Here is a 17,499-nt window from a genome sequence, read left to right on the forward strand (position 1 = left end):
CGTTCAAATACGCTTTCAGTCTGCACGTCGCAGATGCTTTTTCATAGTTTGGTAATACAAAAGTAATATTTGTGTTAACATCTTAACATTTTGGGACCTTCTGGAATATAACCAATAACAGTACCTCTGCAAATTCAGCTTCAGCCGAAGGTATGTAAACGTGTTTTTAAATGCACAATTTAATTCACATTTATTCAAACAAGTTTGATTTCAGATTGAAAATACATTTCTCTGCAAATAATTAAAAATTGCTACCATTGTAACCCAAAAAGAAAACATCTTGTTACTTTTTTCGTTTACAACTATAGAAAATGGAGTGCAAAGCGAACTAGATCCCATATGTCGAATTTAGGACTGGTTCTGAACTATAGAAAAGGTAATGCAGCGGGGGACAATTTCCAATTCCTATGACATCGCTGTGTTAAATTCGCTAGTTGTTTGCATACAAAAGAGATTTATCGCGAACTAGTTAGTGGTTCTAAATGCACTAGAAGCGCACCAGTTCAAAACTAGAGATTTTCCCCACAGGGAAAGTACAATCAAAAAGTTTATAGGGATTTGTTATGTTGAAAATTTTATCATATACACATACATACATACATACACATCGTCCATTTACTAAAAGAAATTAGATAATGATACAGAATTACTCGATATGTCATACTGTGCAAAAATTCATAAAATCTTTTAATTTCCGCTTAAGAAGTGAGCGTACATCTCCGTCTTTGGAAAAATCGCTTATTTAGGTTGTGATAGTATTTTAGTACTATGTAGTTGAGGGAATAAAAATCGTCTGCTAGATATTAATGGCATAAAGTTATGTTACGAGTGCTTACTTTTATATAAAAAGAGAATTTTGCTAAAAATAAAAAAGAATTGTTTGTTAAAAAAAAAAAGATGTATATGCATGTATTTTCTTTTAGTAGATATGTAAATACTATCCCACATTTACACGTATAACCCCGTTTATATGTACATACCCGTGTATACATAATTAACTGACAGTTTATACACGAAGCTAATTTGTTGATTATTTACGTACCTCTTAAAATTACTGTTGCTACATGCATTTATTCACATATTATGTATATAAATACATGCATGTGTTTATGTATATGTACATATGGACATTGTATGTACGCATTCTCAAAAACTTCCAGTGGATTAAGGTTCAAGTTTTTAATTGCTTGTAGGGCTTTTTTAACCTTAACTAATTAGTAATAAGTTTTATTTTACTCAATTTTAACATTTCTTCAGTAAAGTTCTTTACAGTAAATTTAATTAGTAGACACACATGTAAAAATATAGAGCAGTAATGCCCAAAATTTCTCATTTAAGTCGAGAATACCGGAAAAGATTTTTTTTTTTACAGAAGTAAGTGAACTGTAATGAACTTTTTTTACGCTTGCCTTTCAACCTTTTTAAATAAGATCCTTTTATAAAAGCAGTATGCCGAGATACATATCGTCGATGTCTTTGCAAAACCGCCTAAATCGCCGTTGTGGTAAAAATAAGATTTGGTAACCTTGAACTCCAGGCATCGAGATTTATGCATAAAAATCGTTAAATCGTTATTAAAACAACAGATTTGTAAAATAATAGCAGGAGAAAATAACGCTCATTAAGGCAATGCCTTCAAAGAATAAACCTTTTTTCGCTCTCCTGTAAAATTTTAGTGCCTTAAGATAGGCGGTTTTGCAAAAACATCGACGATATGCTGAATTGTCTTGGAAAAGATGTACAAGCTATGACACGAACCTGTGTCACAATTTACTTATCACTAGGAAGCGGGTTTACTTGCACTATAAATTGGCAAATATGCGCATCTAAAACTCTCTAACATGCACATAAAATATGCAATATGAATCGAAAATATGCAGTCATAAATAGTTTTTTAGGAAAATTTATAAACAGCAAAATGTAATAACAAAAAAATACAGATGAATGTACATATGGGGTATTCCACCGTCACGGGTGGAATATTGGTGCAGTAGTAATGTACTTTATTTTTTTTTTTTAAATTTAAGTGTACAATTGTCAGCATTTCTACATTTTGCTAAAGCTGCACCTAATTCAATATTCTATGAGTTATTACCAAATATGAAAAAATTCCAACTTACTTTTATATGGGAAAAAATCTGAGGTATTGCTTCTGTCACGGGTGGGACAAAAAAACTGCTTTTTGGACCAGATATATGTCACGGAAACACTGCGAATTTATTTCATTTTTCTATGTGAACTTTATGTCTTGAAATAAAAAAAAGAACCACGAATACTAACAAAGCATAAACTTACACAAAAATTATTGTTTTATTATAAAACAAAATCCGGATGGGACACGTACGATTTTTTTTTATGAAAATGAGCTTTTGGGTGGTCCGTCCATATTGAAGATTATTTATTAAAAAATATAAAAAGCCAAGCGGGGGATCAATTCATCTTATCTTAGGATAGTACCTTTTATATGGACGAAAATGCCTAGCACCATCAGCAAATAAAATTATAAAATATTAGCGCTATTTCCTAGCGTCTAGAAATTTTCACTTTTACGCACTTAAATTTAATGGGCTATAAAACTGCAAACCTAGAATTTTTCTAAATATTCTGAATAAAAAGTTTAAAAGTTTTCGGTTTTGTTTAATTTTTAAAGTTTGTTAATTTTTATAAATTTCGTGCAAGACCTTTATAAAAAAAACTATAAACATTAAATAAACGCAAGAAAAAAGTCAAAACTGGTTAAAGCGTCGCTTAACCCTCATCGCTTCTTTTTACATGACCATATCGCCTGCTGAGTGGAAGATCGACCTATCTCGGCAGCCAGTTCGAAAACGCCCTATCTGAAAAAACTTTTAAAAAACGTCCTGTTTCAGAATTCGTTTCAAAAACGTCCTATCTCAGCTGCCGATTCAAAACGCCCTATATCGGCATGTTTTCAATACATTTTGAAGTGAGATAGGGCGTTTTTGAATCGATTTCTGAAATAGGGCATTTTTCAACCAAATTCTGAGATAGAGGGTTTTTCAATAAAATTCTGAAATAGGACGTTCTTGAATTTTTTTTTGAGATAGGGCGTTTTCGAACTGGCTGCCGAGATAGGTCGATCTTCCACTCTGCAGTCCATATAAAGTTTTTGAATTTGAATTTGAATAAAAAAGACTAATTGTCGAAATGATCTGGGTTTTGGTAAAGTACATTTATTTTGCATGAAGTACGTTAAATCAACATAAATAGGTTCGTTCCCAGTAGAAATAGTTACAAACCGGTTTCTGTGTATACGCCCGTATACAAACAGATATAACACTCCTAATCAGATTTTAAACATAAACTTCAAGTATGCAGTTATATGGGCAAATCTCTATATGGGCAATGCTAAAAAACGTAAATTCTGAAACTTATCACACAAACATACATCAAATTGTTTGAAATCCATTGAGGGAACATTAAATTATTGTGTGATCCGTTTTTCTCAAATGCTTAAAAATTTATAAGTAAAAAACAATAAATTTTGAAAAATCAATATTAGCGATACTTCTAGAGGGCGTGGTTTTTGTCCGATTTCAATAGTTTTTAAGAAAGTCAGGCGCAATGTGTATATCATATTTGGTACAGATTGGTGTAGTGGTTTTCGAGATACAAGTACAGTTTCCAAAAAATTTTACGAAAACCAAATTTTCGCTAAAGATCCATTGAAAATATTGATTTGATGATATATTTAAAAATTCGTTAGCTGCACTGCCCAAACTATCAAAAAAAAATGAGAAATTTGAAGCCATTCACGCAAAGATCTATTTTGACAATATTTGTTATATTTTCAATATTTCGAAAGGCACACAACTGTAAAAGGTCTTATTTTATTCTTTAGTGTGTAATTAACATGTACATATATGGGCAAATCTAAAAAATAGGTACACTCTCCAAAAAAAATTAGTTTTTAAATTTGTGAGCACACCCATGTTTTATATATCATTTTATTCGTATTCTCTTAATAAATGGATTAATGTAAGTGTACACTTAGGTCTCTTTTTATGCGGTACATGCGTTCCTCAGAAAGCCGCATTAAAAAAATCCGCATAAAAAGTACTTTACTTTCATACAAAAACAGGGGATGCGTTCCAGCATTTTCAAAAACCGCATAAATTCAAATACTCCATGTAAGAAATTGTAAAAAACCGCATAAAAATCCAGCGAGGCATTATTGAGCAAAAAAACTATTTAGTTCTTCACTTCAACACTTATTATTCCATGTAAAAGCGAACATTAATGAAATAAATAAAATTTTATCTGTATTTTAACCAAAAAATAAAATAAAAATACCACAATAAATACATGAATTATGTAAGAATACATAAAAGAAATTTAGAAAAAAAGGTTTTACAGCGGTCGCCCCTCGGCAGGCAATGGCAAACCTCCGAGTGTATTTCTGCCATGAAAAACAGCTTGTCGTAAAAATACAATCGCCGTTCGGAGTCGGCGTAAAACTGTAGGTCCCTCCGCTTTGTGTGACAACATCAAGGCGAACACCACAAATTGGAGGAGAAGCTCGGCCAAACACTAACATGTGTGTAAGCGCCAATCTATTATTATTATGTAAGAATACAAAGACAAATTATTTATCAGAAGCATTGTCTTGTACACACTGAAAAAAGTAATAAAAACTCTCAAAAAAGCAAAATCGCTACTGCGAAATAATGGTTTGAAAAACCGCATAAATTCAAATCCGCATAAAAAGAGACCTAAGTGTAATTCATTTTCATCAAGTGCTTCAAAAGTTAGACGAGGAATAAACATGAAATAGAAAACAAAAGTATAAGCTGGGTTCAAATGACGTTGTTCAAGTTGTAAGTGCAAAGATTTTGAATGTTGAACTCACTTAATTGGGACGTTCTAAATTCAATGGCCTCCCCCGTTTTACCAGATTGGCTCCGGTTTTCAAGGTAACTGTATTTGAAAATTTGATTAAATGTTAACTATTTTATTACAGTTTTGAAGTTATTTGACTAAAATTTTGCACATAACGGTTTTTAATATTACATTAGTTATTCCTTAAAATTATCGAAATGTATGCACTGATTACTCAGATACCTATGTGTTTTTGCGCTATAACTCGAACTTCATAACTGATTAATAAATTGTATGCGTGCTATATGTTAAAGTGAACCTATATTAAATTTTTACCTGCGTAATTGGAGGAGTTATAACGCAAACCAACGTCTCTGGACAATCAGTTGTATGGGAGCTAGATTTAAGAGTGAACCGATTTCGATGATTTTATGAGATAGTGAAGGAATACAAGCGTGTGCATTTTAGTAAAATATCTTCAAAACTGGGAGCAGTTTTTATTACAAAATAGGTCAAATTTAAGCAAAGTTTCAAGGACCGCTATCTCCAAAGTGGAGGCAATCGGAAAAAGCTGGGGACGCCATTGAATTTAGAAGACTTCAATTAAGTAAGATCAATTATCAGAACGTTTGTCGAAAATTTGACACTCGAAATATTCTGACTACAAGAAGGAGCATAATTAAAAATTTTACAGGTATATGGAACGTTATAAGGACTAGTAGTATAGAATATTAAGATCGTTTAAACGTATTTTCCAAATGTGCCTTCAATTCAGATATTTTTGGAATAAAAATTACGCTCAAAACCGTAGATTATTTATCTTTAAAAGTTGGTATATTCTGAAAGCACACCTCTTGCTAAGGTATCAAATTATTCGCAATTGTTTGTAGAATACAACACATATTTAAGAAGTTCCTAAAATTAAATGCTTCCAAAACTATACGCGATAAACCGAAAATTTTGAAAATTGTGAAATGTGGAGCTACAGACTTTGACTTACTAGCCATTTCGTTATTTTGTAATGCACACTTTTCTTACCTTCTACATATGGAGTACGCACATAAGTGCCAAATGCCCATTAAATTTCAAGTCAGAATATGGTGTGCTTCAAAAGTTATGACAAAATTAATTTTGTCCCTCTTAAAAATTACATAAAAAATCACTTGTTTTCATTATTTTTTTAAATTTAAATGCCTTTAAATCAAAAGTTATGCAGCAAATTGATCCAATTTTTTGTTTGAGGCTTCAAGTATATATATGTCAATGAAATATACCAAAAGCAACCAGCTTGATATAGTTTCCAACAGCGAAAATAAAGCTAAATAACACCAAGGGTACCTGTTTTTTTAGATTTACCCATATGTATAAACCAATGAGAACAATTTAGTAATCGCTGAAGGTGCATATGAAAAAGAACTTACCTTTTTGACCAATGAGGAGCACATATTTTTCTCAACGCATTATGCATTTTCCAATATTACATTTACTATTTGCTATGATTTTTGAATATCTCGGTTTTGCGCTGAAAAAGTCATACTCAAACAAGTAAGAAAGTCTAAGTTCGGGCGGAGCCGAACATTAAATACCCGACGCAAGTATTAAATATATGTTTTCCACCTTTGCGAAAGCTACCGCTACATGATAACCGGGTGTATAAATTTTAAGTAAACTAGCATCATTAAATTTCGAAATATTGAAATTTAAAGAATTTCTGAAATTTACCGTTATACGAAAAGCGGCCGTAATTTTAGTCCGATTTCAGCAATTTTCAACGGTTTGCTTTTATGTGGCAAGCACAATAACCATACCGAGTTTGGTACAAATTGCTAGAGCGGTTAACGAGATACATATATGTGATTATAAGTGGGCGGTGCCACGCCCATTTTCCAAGATTTTATCATAAACGTATTTCCTGGTAAAGAATTGTTGCAACCATAAATTTTGAATAAATTGGCTTTTGTATTTACTGATTTATCGAGGAATTTGTATTTCTCGAAATTACCGTTATATGGGATGTGGGCGTGGTTATTGTCCGATTTTAAAAGTTTTCGGCTATTTGGTATGCTGTACCAGGGTCAACAACTGTGCCAAGTTTGGAAGAAATTGGTGCAGCGGTTACCAAGATATACACATTTAACCATAAGTGGGCGTGGCTACGCCCATTTTCCAAAAATTTCTAATATTCTTATTTGTCGTCTAAAAGTTATTCTAAATGTCAATTTTGAGTGAATTATCTTCAGTAGTTACTAAAATATCGCAGTTTTCGTATTTCTGAAAATTACCGTTATATGGGAGGTAGGCGTGGTTATTGTCCGATTTCGCCCATTTTCAATACCATCCGTCCTACGCCCAAAAGAAGTGCATGTACCAAGTTTTGTTAAGATATCTCAATTTTTACTTGAGTTATCGTGTGCACAGACGGACGGACGGACGGACAGACAGTCACCGCTTAATTGATTTCTCTTTTCATTCTGATCATTTATGTATACAGTTGTCTATATCTATATCGATTCGTTTTGCCTGTTACAAACAACTGTTATGTGAACAAAGTTATAATACCCTTGTGCACAAGTGCGCTCGGGTATAAAAAAGAACAAAGTGACACGTAAAAATTGTTATTTTAATTACTTTGATTGTTGAAAAAAAAAAATAAATAAATAAGTTACAAGAACTCGTCACATTTGTTATCAAAATGGCCCAAGTTTTTAAAAAAAGTATAATTACATTAATGGAATTAATTTAAAGGTGAGTGACACAAAAGCACACGGTTCCGGAGATTTGCCCACATAGCCTATTAAATTTTAGAAAATCGCGTTGATTTTTGGCAATTTTTTCCACGCAAAGTATGTTCGACAGCGATTTTTTGTATGGAGAAAATGAGCAACACCTTCCACAAATTGCAAAAAAATCAACACGAGTTTCTGAAACTGAATGTGCTATATAATTGCTTGCTTTGGAATTTTTCATAAAAATCTAATTAGAAGGGTCAGATCTATTTGTATAGGGGCGTATATACAATAACCAGTTCGAGTTTTGGGGACCGATGAGAGTTAACTTAATCAGCTGACCACAAGCGAGTCCACCCGTTCTACCCTAATCCCCCGCAATTTAATATGAAACACAATTTTATTAAAAGCAGATAAATTCTACTATATATTTTTCTTACCCGACGCTTGAATTATGAATCGCAAATTATTTGACAGTTCAACATGACCTATTTGAAACTCACAAAAAAAGTTTACTTAAAACTTGATTTCGAAACGTAAAAAAGGTAATAAAAATGTACTTAAAGCTTTAATTTGTTATTTTTTGGTTGATTCAGGGTATTTACAAATGTCTTATCCAAACGTTTGTTAGTTTTACAAAAAAAATAATTTTTGCATTAAGGTTCACTTTCTCATGGAGCCTCCCATATGTACAGAAGTGCATTTTAAACATTTACAGAAACACAAAGAGAATATGGAACAGTAAATAAAAGTTTAAAACTTTGTGCGCAATTCTCGAAAATTCCACGAATTTCAAATTTGTCAGCCAACTTTTAATATTTTTTATGGAAAATTTTCAGAGGCAATGATAAAATGACACTACATTACCTCAAACACTGAAATAGACAAAACTGAAGGATTGGTTGGTCAGTTTAAAAAAAACCGGCCTTCACATTTCATTGCCTAATCTACCAGGCGGCCCTATGTGCCATATAGGGAAACGTACCAAACACAAAAGCTGCAGTTGTTAAAGTCGTCAACAAAATCAGTCAGCTAGTCACAATGATTTTACTTACAAGAAAAATAACCTCGAATAGCTTGACGCAGAGTACAAATCCTTGTTCCCACCCTCCAAGAGTCTAAGCATAGTAGATTTAATCCTATGAAAAGAAAAATAAACAAAATTGGGAATAAACACAAATTGAATCAGCAGTGGGATTCTACAAATCGCTACCTAAAATTTCTATCGCTAAAACACCGCTAAATAAATAAGGCTTGTGCCAAAAAAATATGCAACGCCTTCTGAGTAGAAGACCCATACACATTTCTCGTAGACCGAGTGAACAATTTAATTAATATTAGTGGACCTAAGTAGCACGTAATTCCTCTCAATAATATTTATCAGTGATCGAACAAAATTTAATAAGTTGGCCAGGTATCGTGGCGGCAAGCTAGCTTACCCATGTAGATACATTTCTGCGAATTTCCCATAAACCAAGTGACCACTTAAATTAATTTTAGCGCCTCTAAAAAGCATCTAAATAGAACCTAATTCCTCAACAATGTTTATTCGTGTAAACAAAGTACGTATCGCACATGATCTTCAAAGGTGATACAACTCAAAATTTCACGTTTGTCAGAGAATACGAAAACTATACTAATCATATGGGCAAGGGAGACTTTATCTTACGGTTTTTTTTAACAAATTATACAAAAATTGCTCCAGCTTTTGCTGAAAGGTAAATAGAAACTCAATATCAAAAAGGCCAAATTTTTAATTGTGTCACAAAGATCGTGTACGGTATGTTAAATGTATTTGTAATGCAAATATTCTAACATTTAAGCTATAAAGCACTCTCATTCTGAATCAATAAATTTTTCTTTCCTCGGTGCATTCTTTTTAGGCGTCCTGTTCAAACATCTAAATAATAACCTAACCTAACCAAGTTAAATTTTTTTTATGTAATAGGTAGTATCTTAACCGCAATTTTAATACTAGTAGGATATATGTATTGCAATGACATGTCTCTCTATAATGCGGAAGCTGAAGGTCGTGCAATTAATATTGTTACTTATTCCGTGTGGCAATCGAGTTTCCGCTAACGAAATGTTCAAATCATGTATGAATTTTGCTGTTAAAATCGAGCGCACTTGTGCGCAAGGGTATATTTAACTTTGTTCACATAACGGTTAACGGGCAAAACGAACCGAGATAGATATCTATAGACAAATGTGTACATAAATGATCAGAATGAAAAGAGAAATCGATTGAGCTGTGACTGTCTGCCCGTGCGTTCGTCCATCTGCCCGCCCGTCTGTGCACATGATAACTGGAGTAAAAATTGAGATATCTTAACGAAACTTGGTACGTGCACTTCTTTCGGGCGTAGGACGGATAGTATTGAAAATGAGCAAATTCAGACAATAACGGCGCTTGCCTCCCATCTAACGGTAATTTTCAGAAATACGCAAACTGAGATATTTTAGTATTTACTGAAGATTATTCACTCAAACTTGATATTTACAATAATTTGTAGACGAAAAATAAGAATGGGTAGGTTCAGAAGGCGCAGCAGTTGAGCCCAACCATTGCTAACAAAATTAGTGATCGTTATGCGTCTTCTGAACGGCTTGATACATTAGCTGTGAAATTCAACTCTCAAAGGTACACACCAACATGTTGTCTGAAATAATCAGAAAAATATTACGATCATCTAACACGCAACTGTTCAGTTGATCAGAAGTACAAAACAACGCGTTCAGAAGGTGCAATTGCAACAGTTACTGAGCTGTTGCGCTTTCTGTGAACGTGCCCAATATTATACATTTTTGGAAAATGGGCGTAGCTACGCCAACTTATACTTACATGTGTATATCTTGGTAACAGCTGCACCAATTTCTTCCAAACTTGGCACAGTTGTTGGCCTTGGTACAGCATACCAAATGGCCGAAAATTTTTAAAATTGGACAATAACCACACCCACATCCTATATAACGGTAATTTATAAAAATACGAAATCTTTGATAAATCAGTAAATATTAAATCTAATTTATTTAAAATTGATGCTTGCAACAATTCTTTACCAAGAAATACGTTTATGGTAAAATTTTGGAAAATGGGCGTGGCACCGCCCACTTATGATCACATATATGTATCTCGGTAACCGTTCTACCAATTTGTACCAAACTCGGTACGGTTATTGTGCTTGCCACATTAAAGTAAAGCACTGAAAATTATTGAAGTCGGACTAAAATTACGGCCGATTTTCATATAACGGTAAATTTCAGAAATACTTGAAACTTCAATATTTCGAAATTTAAGGACGCTAATTCACTCAAAATTTATACACCCCGGCTTACACTGTAGCGGTAGCTTTTGGAAAGGGGAAACACATATATTTAATACTTGCGCCGGGTATTTAATGTTCGGCTTCGCCCGAGCTTAGACTTTCTTACTTGTTTATATAATATTTTATGTATTGTCAAATATTATTCATTAAACCACATTTTATTTAAATCTAAAAGGCAATCGAAAATGATTTGTTGCTCTTTTCGCTTTGGGTGGAGTCGGAAATTAGCATACATATGAATTATTACAGTAATCTATGTAACATTTTTACAAGTGAGCTGATATGAATTTTCGGCAGAAATATATATGTAAGCCTTGAACTTTAGCTGCACATAGTTGAGATAGAGAAAGCTTAAATGCTTAGCCAAAAGAGATTTGTCGACTTTATACACCTGTGTAGATAGAAAGGGTTCTTACTCGTATGCGTGCATTGTTCGTTTGTAAATGGTAAGGTCAAAAAGCTCGCGAAATGAGTAGGAAAGAAAAGAAAATTTTTCCTACATACTCATACATACATACCCTACAAGAACACTACGCGTTATATAACGAATCATGTAACGCAGATAGATATAGATGTGAAATATTTAAATGTATTGGACTCCGCGTAAGTCGTGTCTGGTAGGGTATGTATGTATCTTCAAATATGGCGAAATAATCAACTCCACTATCTCATCTTCATCATATGGATTTTTGACGTCAAACTTTTGCAATTCAATGAATTTGCAACTTCTTAAATAGATCTTCTAGAAAGATTTTGAGTACGCAGTTTTGTACCCTATTAAATTTTAGTACAACAAAAATTTTGAATTGAAGCAAGGCATATTGAACAGGTAGTATCAGTAGAACCACTGATTTGATTTGGTTCAAGTTACTTGATCTCCAAAATGTCAAATATTTTTAATTTCTTCTCACAAAAATTCTAACTTTTCAAAATCTAGTTGCATGTGAAACCTTTTTTCATACGAAATAAACGATTTAATAGCAGTTTTGGTAACGTTCACCCAACTCAGCAGCACAAACACTGAGAACTGGGCCTGGCAAAGGATGTATCAATGCATCGAGAAGCAAACAATGGGCGCATTTCTAAGACGCAACTGTTTACCTCAACTGTTGCTGAAATGCTGTCAAGTGTTGAGTTCAACAGTTACGTCTTAGAAACGGGATGATACATTAACTGCCAAAACATTTGTAAACAAGTAAAATTAAATACAACAGCACAAAATTAAAAATAAAAATTAAGCCAAAAATATGGATAGCACAGGATTTATAATGGAGTTTTTCTTATTTTATTTTTAATATATGTATTTGTACGTGCATTTTATTTTATTAACAGCCACTTTCGCCAGCAATTTACAGAGAAATAATTTTTTTATTTGAATTTTCTATGAAAACTGACGAAAGGAAAACATAATTTTTGACTTATATAAATTGTTGACTTCATGTAGCGAAATAGTTTTATGATGGAAAAAATGGCGTAAATTTGCCAACCGTTGAGCTGAGCGGAACTACTCAACTGTGCGTTTCTGAAACAAACACTCAACAGTTTAGCAACAGCTACGTCTTAGAAACGCGCCCAATGACGAAGTTATTAAGAAAGAAAGTTGCAAAATTTTTTTATTTTTTCCAATTTAAAATTTTTATTTTTTATTTTTTGTATTTCACATGGCACACTTCGATTTACAACAACAAAAATGAGAACAGTTTTCGACATTTTAGATACCAGAAGCAACAACAAAATATCCGCGAGTGTTGTTTTTGCTCTAATGCTACTACTTGTTTGAAATGCCTTGAATTGAAGCTAATTTTTAACATGGTAATATGAAAAACTCAGTCTTTCTAGAAGGTTCCACGTGACCCCCAACGTACATATCGCATGTAGTTCAGGGGAAAAATATGTATGTATGAATATGATAAATATGGCAAATTCTTGCGGGTTTACGCGCCGGAAACAAAGTAGCAAAGCGGTAACGAATGAATTTGAGGAGCAAAGCTACAGAAAAGTAACTAAGTACTAAGGATTATTACGAGTATGTGTATGTATGTAGCTGCATTCGGCTGAAGTTAGCGTACATAAATTCGCAGTAAAATGCATTGCACTGGGTGCTTTCTACCGAAGCGACCTTCTAATCCATTTGATGTCTCAAATTCGAATCATAACTTGTAATGTGCGCATATGTAACAACAACTAAAAGAATCATAAATACTGCAGTTCGAAATTTCATATTTTCAGAGCTGCGTTGTTGATTGTCGAAGAAATACATGTAAGTAGATATACATACGTACACACTACATATGTAGATACACTCATTTTCCAAATTTTCAGCCTCGACCTCGGCCTCGGCCTCTCGCCGAAAGGGCGACACAAAATTACACGTGTACACTTCACAATCTAATTAGGGTCAAAACAAAAAGCATTACCCTCTACTCATCGCAAGACTTTGCCAGCTGTAAACACACTGCAAAAAGTGGAACTAGGTTAAATACTAGTACAGGACCACGTTACCTTTTAACCAACACTAGTAACCAAAATGGTCCAAATATATGGAGAAAATATGGTTACATTAACATTGCCATGTCATTGGGCCTGGCCACCTCTGGTCCAACGTTGCATAAAAAGGGACCACTTCTGGTCCACTGCTGTATAACATGGGAGCACCTAGACAACTTCTCCTTTTGGACCATGGCACATTCGGAAACCGAATCATATTGCCAATGGGCCACAAAGAGGTGGTGTTCAACACATATATCACTTTCTACGTTTGAAGTTGTCCAGGTCAGCATAACAAGTTATAGTATGCAATTCGGCCCTCTTGCACATACTTTAAAGCTACGACCCAGTGGACCACCTGCTCTTTATATTTTTGCAGGGAAATTAGGTGCTTGAACGTGTGCTATTATGTATGCACATATGTCATACATTTCTACATTCGTATTCACAAAATGTGGTGGGTGCACAAAATAAGGAGCATTGCTGGCACCTTGAGCGGATAAGGAAATGTAGTGGTTGTGCACCACTGCCGTTACAGTCGTCTATCAGACAGCCGATAAAGTTTTTGAGGTAATGCCACTCAAATTTTCATGCAGTGTTGCGTAACTTGTTTTTTATTAAAGCCCACTTTTAACAAATACTAGAGAGAATCGGTGGAAATTAATTAAAAAACAATATTTCTTGTTTAATTCAAAAGGTTGGCGAAAAAAGCAAGTGTAATTTTTTTACGAATTTTAAGTATGCGTAATAAACTTCACTTTAATAACTTTACAAAAAGGCTGGTCGTCTCCTCCGCCGCTCCGTATAGATTACATCTTTACTTAAAACTATAATATGAAGTGATTTGAAATTTGAGCTCCCCGAATAGCGGGTGAGCCGACCTAAAGCGGTATTGTCAAATACATTGTAGATATCGATGTATACATATACTTTTATGTTGCAGCAAAATTTCATTCATTTTATAGAAGTCATCAAGTTTCCCGTTTTACTTATTTCATTTTCAGCGTTAATAAAATTGCGGTTAACCACGCGAATCCAATTTAGGCACAGCTTTAATTTTCGTTTGATAAATTGCGGTGCAAGTTGGTAGCAGCGAGAAAATAGAAAGTAAAGTGTTAATGTACGTTAATTTCTAGGAATTTAGCGAATTTCCGGCAAAGTGCAATTTGGATGTGTTGTGGTTTAAAAATACATATTTATTTCTGTGCTTTCAAAGAAACCGTAAGCTACATTTTTTTATACCTTTCATGAGCATGAAATGGTATTATAACTTTGGTCCAATGTTTGTAAGTACCATAATAAAAAGAGATAGACCCATTAAAATGTATACTTATATGATCAGAACGTCGAGCTGAGTCGACTTAGCCATGTCCGTCTGTCCGTCTGTTTGTATGCAATCTAGTCTCTCAGTTTTCGAGATATCCGGATGAAATTTGGTAGGTGGGTGTATTTTTATAATGTATTAATCATTTGTCGGAACCGGACGAATCGGATCACTATAACATATAGCTCCCATACAACTGATTGTTCAGATATGAGATTTTTCGTTATAACTTCTCCATTTATGCAGCTAGGAACATGCAATTTTGCGGTACTTGCACCCATTATCAACAGAATACTTACAATGAAAATTACAAAGATCGGGTCACTATAACATATAGCTCCCATACAACTGATTGTTCAGATATGAGATTTTTCGCTATAACTTCTCCATTTATGCAGCTAGGAACATGAAATTTTGCAGTACTTGGACCCATTATCAACAGAAGACTTACAGTGAAAATAACAAAGATCGGCTCACTATAACCTGCAGCCCCCATACAACTGATTGTTCAGATATGAGGTCTTTTATCATAACTCGTCCATTTATGCAGCTAGGAACATGAAATTTCGCACCATTTTCACTCGTTATTAACAGAATACTTACAGTGAAAATAACAAGGATCGGGTGACTATAACATATATGTATCTTCCATACATCTGATTGTTCAGATATGGGATTTTACTGTAAAACTCCTTTATTTGAACAGCTAAAACCGATAAATTTCGTAAGATATTTTATAAATAATAATACAAAGTCTACTGGGTAAATCGTCAAAATCTATGCTGTATAAGCTTTATCTCCTATACCACTGATTGTTCAGATACCAGTTTTTGCGATATATCTCATTTATGTAGGAAACTAAACCCAATAAATTGTATTACCGGTTTACATACCGATCATATAGCAGTGAAAATCACTTAGATTGGTGCTAATATAAGGTATATCTTCCATACCTCTGATTGTTTAGATGCGATTTTTTATATAAGTATGTAACTCCTCTATCAATGTATGCAGATGTATTCAAAAGCAGTAGTCTGTCAAAGTAAAATTTGCAGATGTTCATGAAAGGTATGAAGCCTTCCGCAAAGCCGAAGACGGCGCTGCTCTTACTTGTTTCATTTTGATGCAGATATATTCCTTGGGCATCTAGATGCATTTCTGCATCAAAAAGAGAATTAAAAAAAATGTCTCTTACTTTATTTTGGCGGTTAGGGCTCGATATGTGATTTACGTAGGGTGCCTTTAAAAAATCTTCTATGTATTCACAAAAGATACCTAAGTTAAAGAAATTTTTTCGAGGTGCTTTCATAATCTCGTAACATAATGTCATGTAAAACAAATAAAACTACCTCTATTATGGCTGAAGGCTTGCTCTTTCAAATTGACCTAATTTAAATGTGTACGACAATTAAAAAAAAAAGTAATTTTTAAGCAAAAACAAAACCGACTTCAATTCTCATATAAAAATTTAAGATTATTCTTAATTTCTTCACGCTCTAATTATCGGATCTAAACAATATTAATATGGGACCACCCTTGAGGTACCACCTGTCCGACGAAAAAAGAAATCTCGAAATCGGTTAACGTGGTCCAAAGTTATGCGGTCGGTTAAAAAAACTACAAACATGAGAATTTGCTATGAATGATACAATAATTTTTAGAAGGTAGTTTCACTTTAAAATTTTTGAGATAAACCGTGTCTGTGACAAACACGTAATTAGGGCAGTGCTGCGATATTCGACTTGGGGATTTTCGTTTATAATTTTAGATATTTTTTAGCAGGACATATAAATATTTATATATTTCAAAACTGATCACTTCATTTTTAATACACATATACATATTTAACATACACATACATACATTCTTACCAGTGCTAACCCTGCAGGGAAAACGCGGACTAGTGAATCAAATTTCTAGTTCCGTACTAGGTCTTTATCGCCAAAAAGGAACTAGTCCGATACGAACTAGTTCCTCACCAGGCCAAAATCGGCGAAAAGTGGTACTTTTAAAATACTAATTTTTTCAGTTTTTTTTTTCACTAGAAATCGATATCTAAAGTGACGAATTTAGAAATGGTTCGGAACTATAGAAAAAGGGATGCAGAACGAACTAGATCTTATTTGTCGAATTTAGAACAAGTTCGGAACTATCGAATAAGGGATGCAGCGGGGGGCTTGTTTACTTTACATAGATATGTGTTCGGCGGCTTTTTCGTTCAAATACGCTTCTATTCTGCGCTTCGCAGATGCTGTTTCATACAAAACTAAAATTTGTGTTAACATTTCAACATCTTGGGACCATCTGGAATCTAAGAAATAACAGCGGGCACCTCTGCAAACTCAGCTACAGCTAAAAGTATGTAAACGTACATTTCTTACAATCATTCAAACAAATTTAATTTCAAATTGAAAACACATTTCTGCCAAAATAACTTAAAATCGCACACACGGAAGAACCATAAAGATGGAAAAATTATGATACTTTTTTCTTTCGTCGATTTCAGAACTGGGACAGAATTTAGGACTAGTTCGGAATTATCGAAAAAAGGATGCAGCGGGCGGCAATTGAAACTTCCTAGGACATCGCCATGTTAAATTCGCCAGCTGCTTGCATGCAAAAGAGATTTATCGCGAACCAGTACTGGGTCTAAATGTACTAGAAGCGCACCAGTTCAGAACTAGAGATTTTCCCCACAGGGAATCACATGAATAAAAACCATATAAAATGCGGCGGCGATATTTCTTGTTTAAAATGCTTTAAACCCACCGCACACTACAGACTTTATCGGCCG

The 17,499-nt window shown here is 33.8% G+C and overlaps 1 protein-coding gene across 2 annotated transcripts in view; it reads left to right on the forward strand.

Annotated features, from left to right (window-relative positions):
• The window catches only part of LOC118737905 (uridine phosphorylase 1-like), a 175,591-nt gene that overhangs the window by 45,933 nt on the left and 112,159 nt on the right, over window positions 1-17,499 (forward strand). The gene's annotated exons all lie outside the window — the stretch shown is intronic.

The sequence above is a fragment of the Rhagoletis pomonella genome, unplaced genomic scaffold (assembly GCF_013731165.1).
Source record: "Rhagoletis pomonella isolate Grant_MI unplaced genomic scaffold, Rhpom_1.0 Rhpom_scaffold_00004, whole genome shotgun sequence".
In the NCBI taxonomy this organism is placed as follows: Eukaryota; Metazoa; Arthropoda; class Insecta; order Diptera; family Tephritidae; genus Rhagoletis; species Rhagoletis pomonella.